The 27,840-nt window shown below is 46.7% G+C and overlaps 12 non-coding genes and 1 pseudogene across 12 annotated transcripts; all 13 read left to right on the top strand.

The window, feature by feature from the left end:
- Positions 1 to 6,085: 6,085 nt before the first annotated feature.
- LOC141205143 (U2 spliceosomal RNA) lies at positions 6,086 to 6,276 on the top strand. The gene has a single exon (XR_012275917.1). It is a non-coding gene; the product is annotated as a U2 spliceosomal RNA (small nuclear RNA).
- A 1,123-nt stretch (positions 6,277 to 7,399) lies between these two features.
- On the top strand, positions 7,400 to 7,590 carry LOC141205145 (U2 spliceosomal RNA). The gene has a single exon (XR_012275919.1). It is a non-coding gene; the product is annotated as a U2 spliceosomal RNA (small nuclear RNA).
- A 1,119-nt stretch (positions 7,591 to 8,709) lies between these two features.
- LOC141205146 (U2 spliceosomal RNA) lies at positions 8,710 to 8,900 on the top strand. Its single transcript, XR_012275920.1, has one exon. It is a non-coding gene; the product is annotated as a U2 spliceosomal RNA (small nuclear RNA).
- A 6,395-nt stretch (positions 8,901 to 15,295) lies between these two features.
- LOC141205454 (U2 spliceosomal RNA) lies at positions 15,296 to 15,493 on the top strand. The gene has a single exon (XR_012276219.1). It is a non-coding gene; the product is annotated as a U2 spliceosomal RNA (small nuclear RNA).
- A 1,120-nt stretch (positions 15,494 to 16,613) lies between these two features.
- Positions 16,614 to 16,804, top strand: LOC141205352 (U2 spliceosomal RNA). The gene has a single exon (XR_012276119.1). It is a non-coding gene; the product is annotated as a U2 spliceosomal RNA (small nuclear RNA).
- Positions 16,805 to 17,928: 1,124 nt separating this feature from the next.
- Positions 17,929 to 18,119, top strand: LOC141205147 (U2 spliceosomal RNA). The gene has a single exon (XR_012275921.1). It is a non-coding gene; the product is annotated as a U2 spliceosomal RNA (small nuclear RNA).
- Positions 18,120 to 19,240: 1,121 nt separating this feature from the next.
- Positions 19,241 to 19,431, top strand: LOC141205148 (U2 spliceosomal RNA). The gene has a single exon (XR_012275922.1). It is a non-coding gene; the product is annotated as a U2 spliceosomal RNA (small nuclear RNA).
- Positions 19,432 to 20,552: 1,121 nt separating this feature from the next.
- Positions 20,553 to 20,743, top strand: LOC141205396 (U2 spliceosomal RNA). The gene has a single exon (XR_012276163.1). It is a non-coding gene; the product is annotated as a U2 spliceosomal RNA (small nuclear RNA).
- Positions 20,744 to 21,863: 1,120 nt separating this feature from the next.
- On the top strand, positions 21,864 to 22,054 carry LOC141205066 (U2 spliceosomal RNA). The gene has a single exon (XR_012275840.1). It is a non-coding gene; the product is annotated as a U2 spliceosomal RNA (small nuclear RNA).
- A 1,123-nt stretch (positions 22,055 to 23,177) lies between these two features.
- On the top strand, positions 23,178 to 23,269 carry LOC141205014 (U2 spliceosomal RNA; annotated as a pseudogene).
- Positions 23,270 to 24,063: 794 nt separating this feature from the next.
- On the top strand, positions 24,064 to 24,253 carry LOC141205474 (U2 spliceosomal RNA). The gene has a single exon (XR_012276235.1). It is a non-coding gene; the product is annotated as a U2 spliceosomal RNA (small nuclear RNA).
- A 1,120-nt stretch (positions 24,254 to 25,373) lies between these two features.
- Positions 25,374 to 25,564, top strand: LOC141205149 (U2 spliceosomal RNA). The gene has a single exon (XR_012275923.1). It is a non-coding gene; the product is annotated as a U2 spliceosomal RNA (small nuclear RNA).
- Positions 25,565 to 26,683: 1,119 nt separating this feature from the next.
- LOC141205150 (U2 spliceosomal RNA) lies at positions 26,684 to 26,874 on the top strand. Its single transcript, XR_012275924.1, has one exon. It is a non-coding gene; the product is annotated as a U2 spliceosomal RNA (small nuclear RNA).
- The last annotated feature ends 966 nt before the right edge of the window (positions 26,875 to 27,840 follow it).

Consider the following 27,840-nt stretch of genomic DNA (forward strand, 5'->3'; position numbering starts at 1 on the left):
TGCAGTTTCTAAAATCAGAAAGAATTGAATTCAATGCTTTTTGTTCATTTTGCTTGTTTGTCGGATTTTGGGATGGACTCTTTGGCTTTGCTTTTCTTCTCCTCATTGGATTTTTCATGTTAAAAGTTGCAGAAGCCAGATGACAAGCTCATTTTGGTTCAACTTCAGCAACTGTGCATTGCATTGCCATGTAATGTAATGTAATGCAATGCTATCTATCTAGCTCTCCCTCTATACTTCCTTTTGGATAAACAGACATATTAGGCAAGCATTTTGGAGCTTTCACCTAAATAACTACAGGTGGTGAGATAAGCTGCACAATATAATTGACCTTTCAGTATACTGTTGCACACACACCATCTATTTAGCAAATGCCCTTGTTATTGACGCGCCCCCTGGGACATATTCCTTTCTGAGGGGAATACCCGGCACCGGATCAGATGGGGGGTTGTAGTCTCCGAGCGGCTGTGACCCGGTCCCGTGCCCAGGGCGTCAAGTTCAGTGTTATGTGGCAGTCTTTACTGATGTTATTAAAGTTCGTTGTGTCGACTACGCCACCCGTTGTGATGCGGTCACTGTGGCCGCCGCTGCAGCAGGGTCCGCTGAGGCTGATGGTGGATGCGCAGCTTGGTGGGATAACCCCCAACGGGAGGGGTATAGCCTCAGAGGGGACAGGCGCAGAGGATGGGGGTTGTGGTGGTGCGGTGCAGCCGGTAATGATGACAGACTCGGGTAGTGCAGTTAAGGGTCTTTACTTACTGCAGATGTTCCTGGTCACTCTAGCTCCAAGTGACCTCCCGAGCCGTGCTGCGTCCACCAGGTCCTGGATCCGGCCAACCCCCAAACAAGTCCGGAGCGTGGCCCTGAGCTCTCCCTCTGTCCTTTCTTCAGCCGTCCCCACCAGTGATTCACCTAAATCCAGCTCCCTCGGGCCTTCTGTTGGGCAACCTTTGGCCTCAGGTTCCCTGACCCTCCATGTGGTCTGCCTTCAGGGTGAATGTAATGGGTGACCGTGACAGACACTGCCCACGGTCTCCGGTCTCTGGCTGGGGAATGTCTTTGCCCCCACCAGCTTGGGTTCCGGTACCCTCTTGCTGACTCCTCACCCGGTGTTCTTATTTGGGTTCTTGGGTCCCTTCTTTGTCCCCCTCTGGGTCTCTCTTCACTCCACTCTCTCTCCAGGGCTGTTGTTTCTTTCTCTCTCTTTCTGCAGGCTTGTCCTCTGCATCTGACTTACTCTCTGCGTCTGACCCTGATCCTAGTTGGTGCCCTCCTTATATATCCCTCTATGTGTGAGCTCAGGTGACCAGCACCCAATGAGCTCCTATCACTACCCAGACTGCTCCCCCTATCTGCCCCTACACTACATGGGATGTTCCTCCCCCCTCCCACTCCAGCCAGGAACAGGCTCGGTCGCACCTGCACATTTCTAAGTGGGAGTGCCGTCGGCCTGCTCCTCTGGAATGGGATGTATGTAGTGCATGCAGTCTATCTGAGCTCAGTTCCACACTCCTTCCTTACCCGGGAGTGGAATATCACACCTCTGGGTTGAGGTGCAATACCCCTGTAGCAGCCGAATCCTCAGGGTGCTACATTCCCCCCTGGTAAACCACAGCACGTCCTCGGGCTGCAAAGACAAAAACACCAAAACATACAAATTTTTATAAACATATAAAACATATAAAATATTATATATATATAACTTTTTCATATAGACAACATTATAACATTCTCGTCGTCTCTTTCTTTCTTCCTCCTCTGGTCACCGTGCAACTCGTGACCAGGTAAAGTGCGACAGTCTTTTGAAAAGCAGTTCCTTATAAAACCAGTAGGGGGCGCCTTAGGAAGCGCAACTATTTACAGGGGAATTTTTGGCCGTTCTCAGTCCCCGGCCAGGTAAGGGAAAGGGATGGCTGCTCACAGTCCTCAGCCTGGTTTGGGTAGGGGACACACGGGTTAAACTGTTCACTGGTCCCAACGGGGACTAAACTTTAAAGCAGCCACGGTTACTTGTGTACCCCGACGGGTAACTATATACAGTTTTTCTTTACTACTGTTCTTAATCGTAGTACCTCCTAGCCTTGAACCCGTCCGGGTCTTCTGGCTCTTCCTCCCTACACCGCAGCTCCTCCTCTGTCAGGCGATGCACGTGGAGGGCGTAAGGTCCCTTGGCACACTTGTGCCGGGTGAACGTTACCTCGTCACCGACGTAGAGGTCACGGCCTTTGTGACCCTCTGGCAGGTGGGACTCGACATCCCGTCGGGTAACGAAGACGTCACCCATGGTGTTCCGGTCCTTTATGAAGCCCCACCCATGCTGCGCATTAAACTTTATTACCGTCCCGATGGTACGGGGACGATCTGCTGCATAGGGGTCCCTCCTGGTCCGACTCTTCTGCTCCGCGCTGCGGGTCTGGGCCCATTGCTCTCTGGCCCGCCTCTCCTCCCGCTCTCTCTTGAACTCTGCCAGCTGTTGACGGCAACACTCGGTACGCTCTGCTGCAGCTGCCCGAGTCTCTCCGGTGAACCCCATCAAATCTTCTCCCGTGGGGTCCCACACGAACTGGGCTTCCTCGAGTGGAGGCGAGACCCGAGTCACGGGCTTTGGAGCCGGGATCAGGGGCTCACACAAGGGCCCTAGTCTTTGCTGCCGCTCTAGCTCAGGGTACCCTTCGGGCCAGATGAAGGGCCGCCCGTCCGGCCATGTGAGCTGGCCGAAGAGGTCCTTCCCCAGGTGCGGCACCCTTGGTATTGCGGGCGCGGGCGCGGTGGTGATGGCGCCCGGGTTGCCCAGGCCTTGCGGCCAGGCCTGGGGCACCTGGAAGGTGAAGGGCACCGTTAGGACGGCGGCGCCCTGGGTTACCTGGCCTTGCGACCCGGCCGGAGGCTCCGCGGAGGTAGATGGCTCTGCTTTGGATGCGGCGCCCGGAAACGCTAGGCCCTGTGACCAGGCCGGAGGCTCTTCTTCCTGCGCCACGCTCCGGGTCACGACGCGTGACGTCACTGGGGTCGCGTCGGCGGCTTCCGGTCGTGGCCTAGTCGGTGGCGGTGTCATGGCGGTCTCGGGTACGGCAGGGGGACTTTCGGGCTCTGCGACGGGGAGCTGGGGCAGGTGGGTGGTCTTCCGGTATGGGGTATAGGCGTCCCCCTTACCTGCTGCCATACGTCTCGCTCCCTCTTCTGCGCCGTCTCCGGCCTTGGGTCCTCCCGCGCCATCCGCAGAGGTAGTCGGTGTCTTCTTCCAAGGGAGCGGGTTCCGTGGACGGATTCCAGCTTGCTGGGCCATCTCCCGGCCCCACTCCGCCAGGATCTCCCTCTGCACTCGGGCCATCCTTCCCGCGAGGCCCTCCAGGGCACTCCGCGCGCACTCCCGATCTCGGGGAAGCTGCGCCAGGATCTCCGCTAAGCCTAGCGGGGTTGTTGACTCCAGCAGGCTCCTGACCATCGGGTCGGTGCTGCTCTGCTCTGCTTCCGGCAGGCTCCTGGCCAGCGGGCCGGTGCTGCTCTGCTCTCCTCCTTCTTCCTTTTGCAGGCTCCTGGCCAGCGGGCCGGTGCTGCTCTGCTGCCGCTCCATTCCCGGGTCTACTCTTCCTCTTCTCGACTCCGGGTGCTCTCGCTCTGGACACCTTGCCTCCGGGTGCGCTCGTTCTAGACTGCTCCAAGCGACACCCATCTTTTCTCTTCTCTTTCGTCTCCTCCCACTTCGAGGGCGGTCCCGGGGCAACTCGGTGACTGTCAGCTCCAGGGGGAGTTCTTTCATGCTGACAGACACCTCCAGCATCACAGTCTCTGTTGGTGGGGGCGGTTTCCACTTTTGGCGCCATTTTCTGTCCTGGCCCACGATGGGAGGTGGCCTCTTGCCCTCCTTTGGCACGCCCATAATGGCGTCCACTGCTCTTCCAAGGCGGGAAATCTGCGGTTTTGGCGGGAAGTGTCGCCCAGTGGCGGGAAACTCTGCAGATGGCGGGAACAAGCTGGAAATGGCGGACAATCGGCGGGAAACGACTGGTGATGGAGTCCGATGGCGTGGACCCTCCGGAACCGGCAGGAGTCTTCTTTCTGAGGTAAACTTGCACTTTTCTTCAGGCACGCAGTACCCGGGTGTTGCGGGCACGTAATCCTGCCGACTACGCCAAAGTTGACGCGCCCCCTGGGACATATTCCTTTCTGAGGGGAATACCCGCCACCGGATCAGATGGGGGGTTGTAGTCTCCGAGCGGCTGTGACCCGGTCCCGTGCCCAGGGCGTCAAGCTCAGTGTTATGTGGCAGTCTTTACTGATGTTATTAAAGTTCGTTGTGTCGACTACGCCACCCGTTGTGATGCGGTCACTGTGGCCGCCGCTGCAGCAGGGTCCGCTGAGGCTGATGGTGGATGCGCAGCTTGGTGGGATAACCCCCAACGGGAGGGGTATAGCCTCAGAGGGGACAGGCGCAGAGGATGGGGGTTGTGGTGGTGCGGTGCAGCCGGTAATGATGACAGACTCGGGTAGTGCAGTTAAGGGTCTTTACTTACTGCAGATGTTCCTGGTCACTCTAGCTCCAAGTGACCTCCCGAGCCGTGCTGCGTCCACCAGGTCCTGGATCCGGCCAACCCCCAAACAAGTCCGGAGCGTGGCCCTGAGCTCTCCCTCTGTCCTTTCTTCAGCCGTCCCCACCAGTGATTCACCTAAATCCAGCTCCCTCGGGCCTTCTGTTGGGCAACCTTTGGCCTCAGGTTCCCTGACCCTCCATGTGGTCTGCCTTCAGGGTGAATGTAATGGGTGACCGTGACAGACACTGCCCACGGTCTCCGGTCTCTGGCTGGGGAATGTCTTTGCCCCCACCAGCTTGGGTTCCGGTACCCTCTTGCTGACTCCTCACCCGGTGTTCTTATTTGGGTTCTTGGGTCCCTTCTTTGTCCCCCTCTGGGTCTCTCTTCACTCCACTCTCTCTCCAGGGCTGTTGTTTCTTTCTCTCTCTTTCTGCAGGCTTGTCCTCTGCAACTGACTTACTCTCTGCGTCTGACCCTGATCCTAGTTGGTGCCCTCCTTATATATCCCTCTATGTGTGAGCTCAGGTGACCAGCACCCAATGAGCTCCTATCACTACCCAGACTGCTCCCCCTATCTGCCCCTACACTACATGGGATGTTCCTCCCCCCTCCCACTCCAGCCAGGAACAGGCTCGGTCGCACCTGCACATTTCTAAGTGGGAGTGCCGTCGGCCTGCTCCTCTGGAATGGGATGTATGTAGTGCATGCAGTCTATCTGAGCTCAGTTCCACACTCCTTCCTTACCCGGGAGTGGAATATCACACCTCTGGGTTGAGGTGCAATACCCCTGTAGCAGCCGAATCCTCAGGGTGCTACATTATCAACAGCAGCCTTTTAAACTCACCTGAGCTAACAGGTATGTGAGCTGGTTACTCTGCTGCGCTTAAAATTTCTTTTTTGGTTTGCTACAATGCCTTTTCTGAAACGTTGTCTCCCTCTGCTGGAACACTGACTTCTTTCATTTAATGCCTGCAGACTATAAAAGAGAAACCAACCCAAAAAGTTTGGTTGATTAGTCTGTGGCATTCTTTTAAACTGTTGCTTATGGCGGTCTCTGTGAGCTTCTCAGTGACATTCAGCCATCCAGGTATCCCGCCTGCAGTAGACGGAATGTGGCAATGGAACGCTGGCTGCGCGTGTCATAATAGGCTCTGAGCCTTTATATACCTGCGCACAGCAGCAGCCACCTTCAGTCTGCTGCTGGACAGCCAGCAGCAGCAGCAGCAGGAGAGGTAATTAATCAGCAACCCTCCTGCTAAGGGTAGACAGCTGCTCGTTCCACCCCCCCCCCCCGCCTTAATTGGTTCTCCTCCCTTCCAACGGTGTTGAGGCGGGTGGGAACAGCCGGGGGTTGAGGGTACTGTGCTAAAAGAGGTGGAGTTATGCAGATCTAAAACGCGTGGATTGCAGCAGCAGCAAGCCGAAAAGTGCAGGCATGTGAGGGATCTAGAGGTTGACAGCATGTCTTCTTAACGGGAGTCCAGGTGGCCATCTCCACAAATGGACTTTTCAGAATCCTTGGGTGGCACCGTAGTCGGAAACCAATTCTGGTTATCGCTTCTCGGCCTTTTGGCTAAGATCAAGTGTAGTATCTGTTCTTATCAGTTTAATATCTGATACGTCCCCTATCTGGGGACCATATATTAAATGGATTTTTAGAACAGGGAGATGGAAAAAGAGCTTGCTCTGTCCACTCCACGCATTGACCTGGTATTGCAGTATCTCCAGGACCGGTGCACCCCTTCTTTAATGCAGTTTCTAAAATCAGAAAGAATTGAATTCAATGCTTTTTGTTCATTTTGCTTGTTTGTCGGATTTTGGGATGGACTCTTTGGCTTTGCTTTTCTTCTCCTCATTGGATTTTTCATGTTAAAAGTTGCAGAAGCCAGATGACAAGCTCATTTTGGTTCAACTTCAGCAACTGTGCATTGCATTGCCATGTAATGTAATGTAATGCAATGCTATCTATCTAGCTCTCCCTCTATACTTCCTTTTGGATAAACAGACATATTAGGCAAGCATTTTGGAGCTTTCACCTAAATAACTACAGGTGGTGAGATAAGCTGCACAATATAATTGACCTTTCAGTATATTGTTGCACACACACCATCTATTTAGCAAATGCCCTTGTTATCAACAGCAGCCTTTTAAACTCACCTGAGCTAACAGGTATGTGAGCTGGTTACTCTGCTGCGCTTAAAATTTCTTTTTTGGTTTGCTACAATGCCTTTTCTGAAACGTTGTCTCCCTCTGCTGGAACACTGACTTCTTTCATTTAATGCCTGCAGACTATAAAAGAGAAACCAACCCAAAAAGTTTGGTTGATTAGTCTGTGGCATTCTTTTAAACTGTTGCTTATGGCGGTCTCTGTGAGCTTCTCAGTGACATTCAGCCATCCAGGTATCCCGCCTGCAGTAGACGGAATGTGGCAATGGAACGCTGGCTGCGCGTGTCATAATAGGCTCTGAGCCTTTATATACCTGCGCACAGCAGCAGCCACCTTCAGTCTGCTGCTGGACAGCCAGCAGCAGCAGCAGCAGGAGAGGTAATTAATCAGCAACCCTCCTGCTAAGGGTAGACAGCTGCTCGTTCCACCCCCCCCCCCCCGCCTTAATTGGTTCTCCTCCCTTCCAACGGTGTTGAGGCGGGTGGGAACAGCCGGGGGTTGAGGGTACTGTGCTAAAAGAGGTGGAGTTATGCAGATCTAAAACGCGTGGATTGCAGCAGCAGCAAGCCGAAAAGTGCAGGCATGTGAGGGATCTAGAGGTTGACAGCATGTCTTCTTAACGGGAGTCCAGGTGGCCATCTCCACAAATGGACTTTTCAGAATCCTTGGGTGGCACCGTAGTCGGAAACCAATTCTGGTTATCGCTTCTCGGCCTTTTGGCTAAGATCAAGTGTAGTATCTGTTCTTATCAGTTTAATATCTGATACGTCCCCTATCTGGGGACCATATATTAAATGGATTTTTAGAACAGGGAGATGGAAAAAGAGCTTGCTCTGTCCACTCCACGCATTGACCTGGTATTGCAGTATCTCCAGGACCGGTGCACCCCTTCTTTAATGCAGTTTCTAAAATCAGAAAGAATTGAATTCAATGCTTTTTGTTCATTTTGCTTGTTTGTCGGATTTTGGGATGGACTCTTTGGCTTTGCTTTTCTTCTCCTCATTGGATTTTTCATGTTAAAAGTTGCAGAAGCCAGATGACAAGCTCATTTTGGTTCAACTTCAGCAACTGTGCATTGCATTGCCATGTAATGTAATGTAATGCAATGCTATCTATCTAGCTCTCCCTCTATACTTCCTTTTGGATAAACAGACATATTAGGCAAGCATTTTGGAGCTTTCACCTAAATAACTACAGGTGGTGAGATAAGCTGCACAATATAATTGACCTTTCAGTATATTGTTGCACACACACCATCTATTTAGCAAATGCCCTTGTTATCAACAGCAGCCTTTTAAACTCACCTGAGCTAACAGGTATGTGAGCTGGTTACTCTGCTGCGCTTAAAATTTCTTTTTTGGTTTGCTACAATGCCTTTTCTGAAACGTTGTCTCCCTCTGCTGGAACACTGACTTCTTTCATTTAATGCCTGCAGACTATAAAAGAGAAACCAACCCAAAAAGTTTGGTTGATTAGTCTGTGGCATTCTTTTAAACTGTTGCTTATGGCGGTCTCTGTGAGCTTCTCAGTGACATTCAGCCATGCAGGTATCCCGCCTGCAGTAGACGGAATGTGGCAATGGAACGCTGGCTGCGCGTGTCATAATAGGCTCTGAGCCTTTATATACCTGCGCACAGCAGCAGCCACCTTCAGTCTGCTGCTGGACAGCCAGCAGCAGCAGCAGCAGGAGAGGTAATTAATCAGCAACCCTCCTTCTAAGGGTAGACAGCTGCTCGTTCCACCCCCCCCCGCCTTAATTGGTTCTCCTCCCTTCCAACGGTGTTGAGGCGGGTGGGAACAGCCGGGGGTTGAGGGTACTGTGCTAAAAGAGGTGGAGTTATGCAGATCTAAAACGCGTGGATTGCAGCAGCAGCAAGCCGAAAAGTGCAGGCATGTGAGGGATCTAGAGGTTGACAGCATGTCTTCTTAACGGGAGTCCAGGTGGCCATCTCCACAAATGGACTTTTCAGAATCCTTGGGTGGCACCGTAGTCGGAAACCAATTCTGGTTATCGCTTCTCGGCCTTTTGGCTAAGATCAAGTGTAGTATCTGTTCTTATCAGTTTAATATCTGATACGTCCCCTATCTGGGGACCATATATTAAATGGATTTTTAGAACAGGGAGATGGAAAAAGAGCTTGCTCTGTCCACTCCACGCATTGACCTGGTATTGCAGTATCTCCAGGACCGGTGCACCCCTTCTTTAATGCAGTTTCTAAAATCAGAAAGAATTGAATTCAATGCTTTTTGTTCATTTTGCTTGTTTGTCGGATTTTGGGATGGACTCTTTGGCTTTGCTTTTCTTCTCCTCATTGGATTTTTCATGTTAAAAGTTGCAGAAGCCAGATGACAAGCTCATTTTGGTTCAACTTCAGCAACTGTGCATTGCATTGCCATGTAATGTAATGTAATGCAATGCTATCTATCTAGCTCTCCCTCTATACTTCCTTTTGGATAAACAGACATATTAGGCAAGCATTTTGGAGCTTTCACCTAAATAACTACAGGTGGTGAGATAAGCTGCACAATATAATTGACCTTTCAGTATATTGTTGCACACACACCATCTATTTAGCAAATGCCCTTGTTATCAACAGCAGCCTTTTAAACTCACCTGAGCTAACAGGTATGTGAGCTGGTTACTCTGCTGCGCTTAAAATTTCTTTTTTGGTTTGCTACAATGCCTTTTCTGAAACGTTGTCTCCCTCTGCTGGAACACTGACTTCTTTCATTTAATGCCTGCAGACTATAAAAGAGAAACCAACCGAAAAAGTTTGGTTGATTAGTCTGTGGCATTCTTTTAAACTGTTGCTTATGGTGGGCTCTGTGAGCTTCTCAGTGACATTCAGCCATCCAGGTATCCCGCCTGCAGTAGACGGAATGTGGCAATGGAACGCTGGCTGCGCGTGTCATAATAGGCTCTGAGCCTTTATATACCTGCGCACAGCAGCAGCCACCTTCAGTCTGCTGCTGGACAGCCAGCAGCAGCAGCAGCAGGAGAGGTAATTAATCAGCAACCCTCCTGCTAAGGGTAGACAGCTGCTCGTTCCACCCCCCCCCCCCCGCCTTAATTGGTTCTCCTCCCTTCCAACGGTGTTGAGGCGGGTGGGAACAGCCGGGGGTTGAGGGTACTGTGCTAAAAGAGGTGGAGTTATGTAGATCTAAAACGCGTGGATTGCAGCAGCAGCAAGCCGAAAAGTGCAGGCATGTGAGGGATCTAGAGGTTGACAGCATGTCTTCTTAACGGGAGTCCAGGTGGCCATCTCCACAAATGGACTTTTCAGAATCCTTGGGTGGCACCGTAGTCGGAAACCAATTCTGGTTATCGCTTCTCGGCCTTTTGGCTGAGACCAAGTGCTTCACAGCAGGAGGTTTCAGTTGAAGGGCTCTCAGGTACCCCTCTCCTTGGCCTGGCAGGATCGTCCACTTCGGTGGGCTTCACCTGCCTGCTGCTATTAGGGAGAGGGATTAGTCCTAGGGTAACGGGCAGCGATCCCCCAGCCTTCAGGTGCTTTATCACAAAGCTCTGAAGGCGCAGATTGCAGGCGGTTGCAATTTGCATTTTGTTGCGCCATACCATGGAGGTTGACCCCAACCTCATGCCTCTATATGCGAGGCTCAAGAACACCATAAGGGTCCGCTTTACGACTGGTGGTTCCGATATGCGGAATCTGGGATATGTAGTCCAGGACGTGCTTGAGAAACTGCTCCACGTCAGAACCAACTAAATCCTTTCTATCCAGGATTATCCTCGACGTGGAGACTATGATGTAACCTTTACTGGCGAAGGTATTTTCAAAGATGTTTTGTCCAGAGTTAAGTCGGTAGAAAATAGCCCTGGTCTAAAAGGGATTCAGATTATCGAGCACGTCCTGGATGAGGTAAAGATGGTGGTTGTGAAAATCTTCTCACCCTTCATAACGGCACCAGAGGTTATTTCCTTTTTGTCAGTTTATTTTAAAAGTGTGAAATTGATTGGGAAAGTGTTGAATGAGTTTAACATCTGGACCTCAAAATGGAAGTTTTTAGTAAAATGTGAAAGAGACCCAAAATTCCCTGGAGGTGTGAGACTTCCTCCAGCACGATTTAAAATAGGGCAAACTAATGGGGATTTTTTTTTCTCAGGAATGCCACTTTTCTGTAGGTATTGTGGTCTCTATGGGCACTCTAAGGATAGTTGTGGTGCCACTTGTAGAAATTGTGCCAGTACTGAACATGACACAAAGGAGTGCCCAAATGAAAAAAAATGCTCTTTTTGTCGGACACCTGGTCATTTCTATTTTTCTTGCCCTCACAGGTTCAGAGAGGATGAACAAAAACAAAAGGAGAAGTCCAAGACATCCGAGAATGGACGGGCCAATCAGACCACCCCTCAGGAGGAGGAACAGCAACCTGGAGCCTCGGGAGGTGATAAGGGCGCTTCGACTAGTAACAATCCCTCCGAGTCAATGACAGGTAACTCACAGGAGCCCAGGAGCTGGCTGAAAGACCATAAGGAGGCTAAAAGGAAGGCTGAGAAAGATCATAAAGGGGCGGTCGGTAAGGCCAAAAAAGAGCGCCAAAAGGCTGACACCGAGCCCAAAATTCCCACTGGGTCTCACGAGAGCGAGGGCGGTACGTGGCATTTGGTGAGGTCTCATAATAAGAAAAATAATGGTTCCGTGGAGGTGGCTAATAGGGAGGAGATGGATACATCCCCTCACGGGGGTGTAGACTCTGGAATCCCGAGGTCCCGGGGCTCTGCTGCCCCAGGTGGGGCCCCGAACCTGGCTGCCTCCGGGGACTCTGAGGCTCCGCCATGTGCGCAGCCTGCCCTTGTGTTACGACCCTCTGCGGGTCAGCAGGGGAGTGCGGAGCCTCTCGGAGACCCACCTGATGAGGACCTAAATGGTCAGCCTATGGAGACCCAGTGTAACCTTTCTCTCAATATCCTTCCGAGCTACACCCCAGTAGCGTCGGGTCTTAATTTAAGTGAATGTTCCTTCTCCGATGATGAAGACTCTTTGATAACGGTGGATTCAGAAGAGGGCGTTGGTGAAAGTCCAAGTGGTCTGATCCGTCCATCGGATAGGTAAAGTTCAGTTTTTGTTTCTTCCTAACCATTTGTTATGATGGCTGACATTAGTGGTGTTTCCCTCAATGTGAGAGGCATAGGATCCAAGACCAGAAGAGCTACTGTTTTACATTTTTTAACCTGTTTTACAGCTTCTGTTTTCTTTTTACAAGAATGTCATATCCCTCATAAGATTTCTTACAAAAAATATAAGGAAGAGTGGAAACATGGTCCATCGGTCTGGTCTGGATCAAATGCAACTGGATCAGCCGGGGTAGCTATACTTTTTAAGGGAAATGTGTCTATTGATTTTATCCAAGATATTTTACCGGGTCGTATTCTTTTAGTTAAGGCTTTTATTGATGGGACAAGATGGCAGTTTTTAAATTTTTATGGGTCACCTGATAAAAATGAAAGGGCTGATATGCTGGAAATTTTACCTTTATTTATTAACATTTCTGAACCTTTTATCCTGGCAGGTGATTTTAATTGTATTTTAAAAGGCGAAAGCCGACGCTCCGGTTCCGTGAGTAGAAATTATGACAAAACGTCTGGAATGTTAAGCAATATTATAAATGATTGTAAATTAACTGATGTGTATAAAGAATGTAACAAGGATAGCCCTATAGACGCTGGTTTCACCTGGAGCAATTCTACATGTAGCTCCAGGATAGATTTTGTTTTAGGTTCAGAAAAAATACTGCCAGTGAAATGTGAAGTTTTAACTAATATTCTCTCAGATCACAAGGTTTTATCTTTTAGAGTGAGGATTAATGGAAAGAAGAAATGTGGTAAGAAATCTTGGAAATTGAATGTGTCCCTTTTAAAAGATCCACAAATTTTATCGGATTTTATTGAGTTTTATGTAAAGTGTAGAAAAAGGAAAAACCCCAATATTTCTTTTAGCTCCTGGTGGGATAGAATGAAAATAAGCATTAAAGATTTCTTTATTAAGAAAAGCATACAAAAAGCTAAAGAAAAGTTTGAGATCTATAATTTTCTTAATATCAGGTTACAGACATTGTACAAATTCAAAGACAATGGTCTGGATGTAGGTAATGATATATTGAGTCTTAAAGGAGAAATTTCAAAGTGGTTGGAACAAAAAGGAAAAGAACTGATTTTTCGTTCAAAGGTAAAACACGTAGAAGAGGATGAGACTTGTTCCAGGTATTTTTTTAAGAAAAACAAACAGACAAAAACAATAATTGATAACATAGATGGAGATAATAATATCAACGTTATATTGGATAAGGTAAATGTCTATTTTAATGATCTTTTTAATGTAAAAACTGTAGACCATGATTTAATACACACTTTCCTGGGGGAGATCAAGTCCACCCTAGATGCTGATGCCCAAAGTTTTTTATCCCAACCTCTAGTTGAGGAAGAGATTTTAGAAACCATGAAGAGTTTTAAAAATGGTAAAGTGCCGGGCCCTGATGGTATCCCCATAGAGTTTTATATAAGTTTTTATGATATTTTAAAAGATGATTTGTTTAATTTGTTTTCCGAAGTTTTTAATAATAAGGTTTTACTCAACTCATGGAAGAAAGGTGAGGTATCACTACTATACAAAAAAGGTGACAAAACGGATCTTAAAAACTGGAGGCCGATAACTCTTTTAAATAGTGATTACAAAATTATGGCTAAGATCTGTGCAAATCGGTTGAAAAAGGTGATACATAAAGTAATTCATGCAAATCAGGTATGCGGGGTACCTGGGCGTAGTATCTGGGACAATTTAAACCTGGTGAAAGATTGTATTGAAGATGTAAAAACCAGAAAGACAAAGATGTCAATCCTAGCGGTGGATTTTGAGAAAGCTTTTGACCGCGTGTCTCATTTTTATCTTTTTAAAGTTTTAGAAAAAATGGGCATTCCGGGTGGGTTTTTATTGTCTATTAAAGCTTTTTATAATGATTGTACGAGTAAGATTTTAGTTAATGGTTTTAAAACAAAAGAGGTAGTTTTAAAATCAGGGGTGAAGCAGGGTTGCCCTTTGTCCCCCCTGCTTTTTATATGTGCTATAGAACCCCTTTTATGTACAATACGCCAGGATAAGCAAATATGTGGAGTACCCTTACCCGGAGGGAACGGTCTACAAGTTAAAGTTGTAAGCTATATGGATGATGTAGCCGTGTTTGGATGTGATGTACCTTCAATACAAAAAACGATAAGCCAAATTCAGTCTTTTTGTACAGTTTCCGGTTTTAAAATTAATCTTACTAAATGTAATATTTTAAATGTCGGGGGGATGCGTTTACATGATGTACCAATTGCAGTTACAGATTCCATCACTATTTTAGGTGTTTCTTTTAATGAATCTAATAATGGTTTTAATAGCTGGGATGCGGCAGCACAGAAAATTAATCAGAAAATCTGCATGTGGAATATGAGAAAGCTGTCAATGGAAGGTAAAGTTCTGATTGTAAAAATGGTGATATTACCTATCCTGTTATATCTTAGTTTGGTGTTCCCCCCTCCTACAAATTTGTTGAAACGAATTACAAAAGTATGTTTTACCTTTTTTTGGGGCTCAAAAATGGAGAAACTCAAAAGAGAAATTGTGACAAAGCCAAAGGTTAAAGGTGGGAAAGATTTCCCTGTTTTAGATAAGTTTCTTTTAATACAGTTTTTCTGTTTCTGTTTTAAAACCCTTTTTAAAGATAATTACCTTTCCTATTTTATGCGTTTTAACACTGGTTTTCTCATGAGAAGGTTTGGTTGGTTTGAAACGGTTTTATCCTTTCCTTATGCTTTTAACCTACCTGCACATTATGAGATTTTAAAGAAAATTATTCTTGATTTTAAATTGAATAAGAAACAGACAGGGGATCTATGTAACAGCAAGACACTACTCAAACAAATTAGTACTGATGTGACGTTGTGTGATATTGAACGTTATGATGATGACAAAACTGTACACATATGGAAAATGATTAACGCCCCTTATCTTTTTAATGTACAGAAAGACATGTCTTGGAGCTGCGCACACCACTGTCTTCCTTGCCGGGCATTCCAGTACAGAAGAGGTTTTGTGAGGTCTGCCATCTGCCCAAGAGAAGGTTGTCAAGAAGAAGAGACAGTGAAGCATCTTTTATGGACTTGTGCTTTTGCTAAAGAGTTCTGGAGAAGACTAATCCCCCTGCTGGAGAAAATGGTGGACCTCAAGGACTTTAATTTTGCATCAGTGTTATATGGTCTTCTGGAATGCCCAACAATGGACCAAAAAATAATGGCGTGGAAGATAGTGAATTGTGCCAAGATAGCGCTCTGGAATGCTAGAAATATTGCTGTTTTTAAACATGAAATGTTACCAGTAGATGATGTTTTAGCCTTTTGTAAAAGTGAAATGTACATATACTATTTATTGGACAGGAAAAAGAATGTAACATTGGCAGGCAAATGGCTTTTTAACCTATGGAATATTTGAAGTCTTGTAAAATTTGCTGTGATGGAATATTTATTTTTCTTTGAAGTCCCGAAAGTGTAATGTGGATGTAATGGTTTTATTTCTGTAATTTGTTAAATTTTAAATAAACGGTTTTTATCCCCATGTGGGGGATAGCCAAATTAAAAAAAAAATCTGTTCTTATCAGTTTAATATCTGATACGTCCCCTATCTGGGGACCATATATTAAATGGATTTTTAGAACAGGGAGATGGAAAAAGAGCTTGCTCTGTCCACTCCACGCATTGACCTGGTATTGCAGTATCTCCAGGACCGGTGCACCCCTTCTTTAATGCAGTTTCTAAAATCAGAAAGAATTGAATTCAATGCTTTTTGTTCATTTTGCTTGTTTGTCGGATTTTGGGATGGACTCTTTGGCTTTGCTTTTCTTCTCCTCATTGGATTTTTCATGTTAAAAGTTGCAGAAGCCAGATGACAAGCTCATTTTGGTTCAACTTCAGCAACTGTGCATTGCATTGCCATGTAATGTAATGTAATGCAATGCTATCTATCTAGCTCTCCCTCTATACTTCCTTTTGGATAAACAGACATATTAGGCAAGCATTTTGGAGCTTTCACCTAAATAACTACAGGTGGTGAGATAAGCTGCACAATATAATTGACCTTTCAGTATATTGTTGCACACACACCATCTATTTAGCAAATGCCCTTGTTATCAACAGCAGCCTTTTAAACTCACCTGAGCTAACAGGTATGTGAGCTGGTTACTCTGCTGCGCTTAAAATTTCTTTTTTGGTTTGCTACAATGCCTTTTCTGAAACGTTGTCTCCCTCTGCTGGAACACTGACTTCTTTCATTTAATGCCTGCAGAATATAAAAGAGAAACCAACCCAAAAAGTTTGGTTGATTAGTCTGTGGCATTCTTTTAAACTGTTGCTTATGGCGGTCTCTGTGAGCTTCTCAGTGACATTCAGCCATCCAGGTATCCCGCCTGCAGTAGACGGAATGTGGCAATGGAACGCTGGCTGCGCGTGTCATAATAGGCTCTGAGCCTTTATATACCTGCGCACAGCAGCAGCCACCTTCAGTCTGCTGCTGGACAGCCAGCAGCAGCAGCAGCAGGAGAGGTAATTAATCAGCAACCCTCCTGCTAAGGGTAGACAGCTGCTCGTTCCACCCCCCCCCCGCCTTAATTGGTTCTCCTCCCTTCCAACGGTGTTGAGGCGGGTGGGAACAGCCGGGGGTTGAGGGTACTGTGCTAAAAGAGGTGGAGTTATGCAGATCTAAAACGCGTGGATTGCAGCAGCAGCAAGCCGAAAAGTGCAGGCATGTGAGGGATCTAGAGGTTGACAGCATGTCTTCTTAACGGGAGTCCAGGTGGCCATCTCCACAAATGGACTTTTCAGAATCCTTGGGTGGCACCGTAGTCGGAAACCAATTCTGGTTATCGCTTCTCGGCCTTTTGGCTAAGATCAAGTGTAGTATCTGTTCTTATCAGTTTAATATCTGATACGTCCCCTATCTGGGGACCATATATTAAATGGATTTTTAGAACAGGGAGATGGAAAAAGAGCTTGCTCTGTCCACTCCACGCATTGACCTGGTATTGCAGTATCTCCAGGACTGGTGCACCCCTTCTTTAATGCAGTTTCTAAAATCAGAAAGAATTGAATTCAATGCTTTTTGTTCATTTTGCTTGTTTGTCGGATTTTGGGATGGACTCTTTGGCTTTGCTTTTCTTCTCCTCATTGGATTTTTCATGTTAAAAGTTGCAGAAGCCAGATGACAAGCTCATTTTGGTTCAACTTCAGCAACTGTGCATTGCATTGCCATGTAATGTAATGTAATGCAATGCTATCTATCTAGCTCTCCCTCTATAGTTCCTTTTGGATAAACAGACATATTAGGCAAGCATTTTGGAGCTTTCACCTAAATAACTACAGGTGGTGAGATAAGCTGCACAATATAATTGACCTTTCAGTATATTGTTGCACACACACCATCTATTTAGCAAATGCCCTTGTTATCAACAGCAGCCTTTTAAACTCACCTGAGCTAACAGGTATGTGAGCTGGTTACTCTGCTGCGCTTAAAATTTCTTTTTTGGTTTGCTACAATGCCTTTTCTGAAACGTTGTCTCCCTCTGCTGGAACACTGACTTCTTTCATTTAATGCCTGCAGACTATAAAAGAGAAACCAACCCAAAAAGTTTGGTTGATTAGTCTGTGGCATTCTTTTAAACTGTTGCTTATGGCGGTCTCTGTGAGCTTCTCAGTGACATTCAGCCATCCAGGTATCCCGCCTGCAGTAGACGGAATGTGGCAATGGAACGCTGGCTGCGCGTGTCATAATAGGCTCTGAGCCTTTATATACCTGCGCACAGCAGCAGCCACCTTCAGTCTGCTGCTGGACAGCCAGCAGCAGCAGCAGCAGGAGAGGTAATTAATCAGCAACCCTCCTGCTAAGGGTAGACAGCTGCTCGTTCCACCCCCCCCCCCCCCGCCTTAATTGGTTCTCCTCCCTTCCAACGGTGTTGAGGCGGGTGGGAACAGCCGGGGGTTGAGGGTACTGTGCTAAAAGAGGTGGAGTTATGCAGATCTAAAACGCGTGGATTGCAGCAGCAGCAAGCCGAAAAGTGCAGGCATGTGAGGGATCTAGAGGTTGACAGCATGTCTTCTTAACGGGAGTCCAGGTGGCCATCTCCACAAATGGACTTTTCAGAATCCTTGGGTGGCACCGTAGTCGGAAAGCAATTCTGGTTATCGCTTCTCGGCCTTTTGGCTAAGATCAAGTGTAGTATCTGTTCTTATCAGTTTAATATCTGATACGTCCCCTATCTGGGGACCATATATTAAATGGATTTTTAGAACAGGGAGATGGAAAAAGAGCTTGCTCTGTCCACTCCACGCATTGACCTGGTATTGCAGTATCTCCAGGACCGGTGCACCCCTTCTTTAATGCAGTTTCTAAAATCAGAAAGAATTGAATTCAATGCTTTTTGTTCATTTTGCTTGTTTGTCGGATTTTGGGATGGACTCTTTGGCTTTGCTTTTCTTCTCCTCATTGGATTTTTCATGTTAAAAGTTGCAGAAGCCAGTTGACAAGCTCATTTTGGTTCAACTTCAGCAACTGTGCATTGCATTGCCATGTAATGTAATGTAATGCAATGCTATCTATCTAGCTCTCCCTCTATACTTCCTTTTGGATAAACAGACATATTAGGCAAGCATTTTGGAGCTTTCACCTAAATAACTACAGGTGGTGAGATAAGCTGCACAATATAATTGACCTTTCAGTATATTGTTGCACACACACCATCTATTTAGCAAATGCCCTTGTTATCAACAGCAGCCTTTTAAACTCACCTGAGCTAACAGGTATGTGAGCTGGTTACTCTGCTGCGCTTAAAATTTCTTTTTTGGTTTGCTACAATGCCTTTTCTGAAACGTTGTCTCCCTCTGCTGGAACACTGACTTCTTTCATTTAATGCCTGCAGACTATAAAAGAGAAACCAACCCAAAAAGTTTGGTTGATTAGTCTGTGGCATTCTTTTAAACTGTTGCTTATGGCGGTCTCTGTGAGCTTCTCAGTGACATTCAGCCATCCAGGTATCCCGCCTGCAGTAGACGGAATGTGGCAATGGAACGCTAGCTGCGCGTGTCATAATAGGCTCTGAGCCTTTATATACCTGCGCACAGCAGCAGCCACCTTCAGTCTGCTGCTGGACAGCCAGCAGCAGCAGCAGCAGGAGAGGTAATTAATCAGCAACCCTCCTGCTAAGGGTAGACAGCTGCTCGTTCCACCCCCCCCCCCGCCTTAATTGGTTCTCCTCCCTTCCAACGGTGTTGAGGCGGGTGGGAACAGCCGGGGGTTGAGGGTACTGTGCTAAAAGAGGTGGAGTTATGCAGATCTAAAACGCGTGGATTGCAGCAGCAGCAAGCCGAAAAGTGCAGGCATGTGAGGGATCTAGAGGTTGACAGCATGTCTTCTTAACGGGAGTCCAGGTGGCCATCTCCACAAATGGACTTTTCAGAATCCTTGGGTGGCACCGTAGTCGGAAACCAATTCTGGTTATCGCTTCTCGGCCTTTTGGCTAAGATCAAGTGTAGTATCTGTTCTTATCAGTTTAATATCTGATACGTCCCCTATCTGGGGACCATATATTAAATGGATTTTTAGAACAGGGAGATGGAAAAAGAGCTTGCTCTGTCCACTCCACGCATTGACCTGGTATTGCAGTATCTCCAGGACCGGTGCACCCCTTCTTTAATGCAGTTTCTAAAATCAGAAAGAATTGAATTCAATGCTTTTTGTTCATTTTGCTTGTTTGTCGGATTTTGGGATGGACTCTTTGGCTTTGCTTTTCTTCTCCTCATTGGATTTTTCATGTTAAAAGTTGCAGAAGCCAGATGACAAGCTCATTTTGGTTCAACTTCAGCAACTGTGCATTGCATTGCCATGTAATGTAATGTAATGCAATGCTATCTATCTAGCTCTCCCTCTATACTTCCTTTTGGATAAACAGACATATTAGGCAAGCATTTTGGAGCTTTCACCTAAATAACTACAGGTGGTGAGATAAGCTGCACAATATAATTGACCTTTCAGTATATTGTTGCACACACACCATCTATTTAGCAAATGCCCTTGTTATCAACAGCAGCCTTTTAAACTCACCTGAGCTAACAGGTATGTGAGCTGGTTACTCTGCTGCGCTTAAAATTTCTTTTTTGGTTTGCTACAATGCCTTTTCTGAAACGTTGTCTCCCTCTGCTGGAACACTGACTTCTTTCATTTAATGCCTGCAGACTATAAAAGAGAAACCAACCCAAAAAGTTTGGTTGATTAGTCTGTGGCATTCTTTTAAACTGTTGCTTATGGCGGTCTCTGTGAGCTTCTCAGTGACATTCAGCCATCCAGGTATCCCGCCTGCAGTAGACGGAATGTGGCAATGGAACGCTGGCTGCGCGTGTCATAATAGGCTCTGAGCCTTTATATACCTGCGCACAGCAGCAGCCACCTTCAGTCTGCTGCTGGACAGCCAGCAGCAGCAGCAGCAGGAGAGGTAATTAATCAGCAACCCTCCTGCTAAGGGTAGACAGCTGCTCGTTCCACCCCCCCCCCCGCCTTAATTGGTTCTCCTCCCTTCCAACGGTGTTGAGGCGGGTGGGAACAGCCAGGGGTTGAGGGTACTGTGCTAAAAGAGGTGGAGTTATGCAGATCTAAAATGCGTGGATTGCAGCAGCAGCAAGCCGAAAAGTGCAGGCATGTGAGGGATCTAGAGGTTGACAGCATGTCTTCTTAACGGGAGTCCAGGTGGCCATCTCCACAAATGGACTTTTCAGAATCCTTGGGTGGCACCGTAGTCGGAAACCAATTCTGGTTATCGCTTCTCGGCCTTTTGGCTAAGATCAAGTGTAGTATCTGTTCTTATCAGTTTAATATCTGATACGTCCCCTATCTGAGGACCATATATTAAATGGATTTTTAGAACAGGGAGATGGAAAAAGAGCTTGCTCTGTCCACTCCACGCATTGACCTGGTATTGCAGTATCTCCAGGACCGGTGCACCCCTTCTTTAATGCAGTTTCTAAAATCAGAAAGAATTGAATTCAATGCTTTTTGTTCATTTTGCTTGTTTGTCGGATTTTGGGATGGACTCTTTGGCTTTGCTTTTCTTCTCCTCATTGGATTTTTCATGTTAAAGTTGCAGAAGCCAGATGACAAGCTCATTTTGGTTCAACTTCAGCAACTGTGCATTGCATTGCCATGTAATGTAATGTAATGCAATGCTATCTATCTAGCTCTCCCTCTATACTTCCTTTTGAATAAACAGACATATTAGGCAAGCATTTTGGAGCTTTCACCTAAATAACTACAGGTGGTGAGATAAGCTGCACAATATAATTGACCTTTCAGTATATTGTTGCACACACACCATCTATTTAGCAAATGCCCTTGTTATCAACAGCAGCCTTTTAAACTCACCTGAGCTAACAGGTATGTGAGCTGGTTACTCTGCTGCGCTTAAAATTTCTTTTTTGGTTTGCTACAATGCCTTTTCTGAAACGTTGTCTCCCTCTGCTGGAACACTGACTTCTTTCATTTAATGCCTGCAGACTATAAAAGAGAAACCAACCCAAAAAGTTTGGTTGATTAGTCTGTGGCATTCTTTTAAACTGTTGCTTATGGCGGTCTCTGTGAGCTTCTCAGTGACATTCAGCCATCCAGGTATCCCGCCTGCAGTAGACGGAATGTGGCAATGGAACGTTGGCTGCGCGTGTCATAATAGGCTCTGAGCCTTTATATACCTGCGCACAGCAGCAGCCACCTTCAGTCTGCTGCTGGACAGCCAGCAGCAGCAGCAGCAGGAGAGGTAATTAATCAGCAACCCTCCTGCTAAGGGTAGACAGCTGCTCGTTCCACCCCCCCCCCCGCCTTAATTGGTTCTCCTCCCTTCCAACGGTGTTGAGGCGGGTGGGAACAGCCGGGGGTTGAGGGTACTGTGCTAAAAGAGGTGGAGTTATGCAGATCTAAAACGCGTGGATTGCAGCAGCAGCAAGCCGAAAAGTGCAGGCATGTGAGGGATCTAGAGGTTGACAGCATGTCTTCTTAACGGGAGTCCAGGTGGCCATCTCCACAAATGGACTTTTCAGAATCCTTGGGTGGCACCGTAGTCGGAAACCAATTCTGGTTATCGCTTCTCGGCCTTTTGGCTAAGATCAAGTGTAGTATCTGTTCTTATCAGTTTAATATCTGATACGTCCCCTATCTGGGGACAATATATTAAATGGATTTTTAGAACAGGGAGATGGAAAAAGAGCTTGCTCTGTCCACTCCACGCATTGACCTGGTATTGCAGTATCTCCAGGACCGGTGCACCCCTTCTTTAATGCAGTTTCTAAAATCAGAAAGAATTGAATTCAATGCTTTTTGTTCATTTTGCTTGTTTGTCGGATTTTGGGATGGACTCTTTGGCTTTGCTTTTCTTCTCCTCATTGGATTTTTCATGTTAAAGTTGCAGAAGCCAGATGACAAGCTCATTTTGGTTCAACTTCAGCAACTGTGCATTGCATTGCCATGTAATGTAATGTAATGCAATGCTATCTATCTAGCTCTCCCTCTATACTTCCTTTTGGATAAACAGACATATTAGGCAAGCATTTTGGAGCTTTCACCTAAATAACTACAGGTGGTGAGATAAGCTGCACAATATAATTGACCTTTCAGTATATTGTTGCACACACACCATCTATTTAGCAAATGCCCTTGTTATCAACAGCAGCCTTTTAAACTCACCTGAGCTAACAGGTATGTGAGCTGGTTACTCTGCTGCGCTTAAAATTTCTTTTTTGGTTTGCTACAATGCCTTTTCTGAAACGTTGTCTCCCTCTGCTGGAACACTGACTTCTTTCATTTAATGCCTGCAGACTATAAAAGAGAAACCAACCCAAAAAGTTTGGTTGATTAGTCTGTGGCATTCTTTTAAACTGTTGCTTATGGCGGTCTCTGTGAGCTTCTCAGTGACATTCAGCCATCCAGGTATCCCGCCTGCAGTAGACGGAATGTGGCAATGGAACGTTGGCTGCGCGTGTCATAATAGGCTCTGAGCCTTTATATACCTGCGCACAGCAGCAGCCACCTTCAGTCTGCTGCTGGACAGCCAGCAGCAGCAGCAGCAGGAGAGGTAATTAATCAGCAACCCTCCTGCTAAGGGTAGACAGCTGCTCGTTCCACCCCCCCCCCCCCCGCCTTAATTGGTTCTCCTCCCTTCCAACGGTGTTGAGGCGGGTGGGAACAGCCGGGGGTTGAGGGTACTGTGCTAAAAGAGGTGGAGTTATGCAGATCTAAAACGCGTGGATTGCAGCAGCAGCAAGCCGAAAAGTGCAGGCATGTGAGGGATCTAGAGGTTGACAGCATGTCTTCTTAACGGTAGTCCAGGTGGCCATCTCCACAAATGGACTTTTCAGAATCCTTGGGTGGCACCGTAGTCGGAAACCAATTCTGGTTATCGCTTCTCGGCCTTTTGGCTAAGATCAAGTGTAGTATCTTGCGAAAAGGCGGTTTTGGATGTTGGCCGCCCTAGTAGATTGATACATTATGCACACTGGGGTTTAGGCGCTTGTTAGTACGCCAGGTGGCTAATATAGTCATCTGGTGGAAAGCATGGCCCCCCAGGATCGACGCCATTGGGCCGGGGAAGATCGAAAGCCCGAAGTGTGAAGTGCCCCAGGAGTGGTGACCCTGGGGTGCCTTAACTCACTGGGATTGGGAACCCCACTTGAGTTTATGGCACATTTGCACAAGCACTTCAAATTTTCTTTCTTCGCACACACCCTTATTCCGGGCCTTCTGGCCTTAGGATGGGGAATTTTTCAATTCCCGGTCGGAGGTCCGGGCAGTATTATACTGTGAAACCTTCACTATTTATTTAATTTCTTTGTCACTGTGTGTCCACTTATTCACGTGTGTCACGTCCTACTAGGATTTTGTCGGGATGCGGTTCCCTTACGGGTTCCTCTCTTGGCAGGTCTAGGGGGGGAGTGTGTGGCCATCAGGTTCCGCTCCCCCCTGAACCCCCCTGGCTCTCCTCTTTCGGGAGGAGAGCGTTGTTGGCTCCCCTCTTCCGGGAGGGGAGCACAGTCTTTGGCTCCCAGTGCCTTGCTCGGGTGAGAACTCGGGCAGGTGCTGGGGGTAAGATTGGGTCGCCTCTGGCTTCGGCTGGAGGTGGCTTTTTGTCCCTGTTCCTCGCTGTGGCCTTTTGGCTCGGAGGGACAGGGAATGGTTTGGGGGACCCTTCTCCTTTTGGAGAGGGTTTCAAGAAGACCAGCATCCTAGTGCACTTTTTTTGTGGCACTTGTCACTTTTTTAAGCGCACTCGGGTTTTGTACACGAATTCGGGCTTTCAAAAAAAAGAAAAAAAAAGAAAAAAATCTGTTCTTATCAGTTTAATATCTGATACGTCCCCTATCTGGGGACAACATATTAAATGGATTTTTAGAACAGGGAGATGGAAAAAGAGCTTGCTCTGTCCACTCCACGCATTGACCTGGTATTGCAGTATCTCCAGGACCGGTGCACCCCTTCTTTAATGCAGTTTCTAAAATCAGAAAGAATTGAATTCAATGCTTTTTGTTCATTTTGCTTGTTTGTCGGATTTTGGGATGGACTCTTTGGCTTTGCTTTTCTTCTCCTCATTGGATTTTTCATGTTAAAAGTTGCAGAAGCCAGATGACAAGCTCATTTTGGTTCAACTTCAGCAACTGTGCATTGCATTGCCATGTAATGTAATGTAATGCAATGCTATCTATCTAGCTCTCCCTCTATACTTCCTTTTGGATAAACAGACATATTAGGCAAGCATTTTGGAGCTTTCACCTAAATAACTACAGGTGGTGAGATAAGCTGCACAATATAATTGACCTTTCAGTATATTGTTGCACACACACCATCTATTTAGCAAATGCCCTTGTTATCAACAGCAGCCTTTTAAACTCACCTGAGCTAACAGGTATGTGAGCTGGTTACTCTACTGCGCTTAAAATTTCTTTTTTGGTTTGCTACAATGCCTTTTCTGAAACGTTGTCTCCCTCTGCTGGAACACTGACTTCTTTCATTTAATGCCTGCAGAATATAAAAGAGAAACCAACCCAAAAAGTTTGGTTGATTAGTCTGTGGCATTCTTTTAAACTGTTGCTTATGGCGGTCTCTGTGAGCTTCTCAGTGACATTCAGCCATCCAGGTATCCCGCCTGCAGTAGACGGAATGTGGCAATGGAACGCTGGCTGCGCGTGTCATAATAGGCTCTGAGCCTTTATATACCTGCGCACAGCAGCAGCCACCTTCAGTCTGCTGCTGGACAGCCAGCAGCAGCAGCAGCAGGAGAGGTAATTAATCAGCAACCCTCCTGCTAAGGGTAGACAGCTGCTCGTTCCACCCCCCCCCCGCCTTAATTGGTTCTCCTCCCTTCCAACGGTGTTGAGGCGGGTGGGAACAGCCGGGGGTTGGGGGTACTGTGCTAAAAGAGGTGGAGTTATGCAGATCTAAAACGCGTGGATTGCAGCAGCAGCAAGCCGAAAAGTGCAGGCATGTGAGGGATCTAGAGGTTGACAGCATGTCTTCTTAACGGGAGTCCAGGTGGCCATCTCCACAAATGGACTTTTCAGAATCCTTGGGTGGCACCGTAGTCGGAAACCAATTCTGGTTATCGCTTCTCGGCCTTTTGGCTAAGATCAAGTGTAGTATCTGTTCTTATCAGTTTAATATCTGATACGTCCCCTATCTGGGGACCATATATTAAATGGATTTTTAGAACAGGGAGATGGAAAAAGAGCTTGCTCTGTCCACTCCACGCATTGACCTGGTATTGCAGTATCTCCAGGACCGGTGCACCCCTTCTTTAATGCAGTTTCTAAAATCAGAAAGAATTGAATTCAATGCTTTTTGTTCATTTTGCTTGTTTGTCGGATTTTGGGATGGACTCTTTGGCTTTGCTTTTCTTCTCCTCATTGGATTTTTCATGTTAAAAGTTGCAGAAGCCAGATGACAAGCTCATTTTGGTTCAACTTCAGCAACTGTGCATTGCATTGCCATGTAATGTAATGTAATGCAATGCTATCTATCTAGCTCTCCCTCTATACTTCCTTTTGGATAAACAGACATATTAGGCAAGCATTTTGGAGCTTTCACCTAAATAACTACAGGTGGTGAGATAAGCTGCACAATATAATTGACCTTTCAGTATATTGTTGCACACACACCATCTATTTAGCAAATGCCCTTGTTATCAACAGCAGCCTTTTAAACTCACCTGAGCTAACAGGTATGTGAGCTGGTTACTCTGCTGCGCTTAAAATTTCTTTTTTGGTTTGCTACAATGCCTTTTCTGAAACGTTGTCTCCCTCTGCTGGAACACTGACTTCTTTCATTTAATGCCTGCAGACTATAAAAGAGAAACCAACCCAAAAAGTTTGGTTGATTAGTCTGTGGCATTCTTTTAAACTGTTGCTTATGGCGGTCTCTGTGAGCTTCTCAGTGACATTCAGCCATCCAGGTATCCCGCCTGCAGTAGACGGAATGTGGCAATGGAACGCTGGCTGCGCGTGTCATAATAGGCTCTGAGCCTTTATATACCTGCGCACAGCAGCAGCCACCTTCAGTCTGCTGCTGGACAGCCAGCAGCAGCAGGAGAGGTAATTAATCAGCAACCCTCCTGCTAAGGGTAGACAGCTGCTCGTTCCACCCCCCCCCCCCCCCGCCTTAATTGGTTCTCCTCCCTTCCAACGGTGTTGAGGCGGGTGGGAACAGCCGGGGGTTGAGGGTACTGTGCTAAAAGAGGTGGAGTTATGCAGATCTAAAACGCGTGGATTGCAGCAGCAGCAAGCCGAAAAGTGCAGGCATGTGAGGGATCTAGAGGTTGACAGCATGTCTTCTTAACGGGAGTCCAGGTGGCCATCTCCACAAATGGACTTTTCAGAATCCTTGGGTGGCACCGTAGTCGGAAACCAATTCTGGTTATCGCTTCTCGGCCTTTTGGCTAAGATCAAGTGTAGTATCTGTTCTTATCAGTTTAATATCTGATACGTCCCCTATCTGGGGACCATATATTAAATGGATTTTTAGAACAGGGAGATGGAAAAAGAGCTTGCTCTGTCCACTCCACGCATTGACCTGGTATTGCAGTATCTCCAGGACCGGTGCACCCCTTCTTTAATGCAGTTTCTAAAATCAGAAAGAATTGAATTCAATGCTTTTTGTTCATTTTGCTTGTTTGTCGGATTTTGGGATGGACTCTTTGGCTTTGCTTTTCTTCTCCTCATTGGATTTTTCATGTTAAAAGTTGCAGAAGCCAGATGACAAGCTCATTTTGGTTCAACTTCAGCAACTGTGCATTGCATTGCCATGTAATGTAATGTAATGCAATGCTATCTATCTAGCTCTCCCTCTATACTTCCTTTTGGATAAACAGACATATTAGGCAAGCATTTTGGAGCTTTCACCTAAATAACTACAGGTGGTGAGATAAGCTGCACAATATAATTGACCTTTCAGTATATTGTTGCACACACACCATCTATTTAGCAAATGCCCTTGTTATCAACAGCAGCCTTTTAAACTCACCTGAGCTAACAGGTATGTGAGCTGGTTACTCTGCTGCGCTTAAAATTTCTTTTTTGGTTTGCTACAATGCCTTTTCTGAAACGTTGTCTCCCTCTGCTGGAACACTGACTTCTTTCATTTAATGCCTGCAGACTATAAAAGAGAAACCAACCCAAAAAGTTTGGTTGATTAGTCTGTGGCATTCTTTTAAACTGTTGCTTATGGCGGTCTCTGTGAGCTTCTCAGTGACATTCAGCCATCCAGGTATCCCGCCTGCAGTAGACGGAATGTGGCAATGGAACGCTGGCTGCGCGTGTCATAATAGGCTCTGAGCCTTTATATACCTGCGCACAGCAGCAGCCACCTTCAGTCTGCTGCTGGACAGCCAGCAGCAGCAGCAGCAGGAGAGGTAATTAATCAGCAACCCTCCTGCTAAGGGTAGACAGCTGCTCGTTCCACCCCCCCCCCCCCCGCCTTAATTGGTTCTCCTCCCTTCCAACGGTGTTGAGGCGGGTGGGAACAGCCGGGGGTTGAGGGTACTGTGCTAAAAGAGGTGGAGTTATGCAGATCTAAA

This window comes from Phyllobates terribilis, unplaced genomic scaffold, assembly GCF_046119375.1.
Source record: "Phyllobates terribilis strain yellow unplaced genomic scaffold, ASM4611937v1 Scaffold_138__1_contigs__length_4804227, whole genome shotgun sequence".
NCBI lineage: Eukaryota > Metazoa > Chordata > Amphibia > Anura > Dendrobatidae > Phyllobates > Phyllobates terribilis.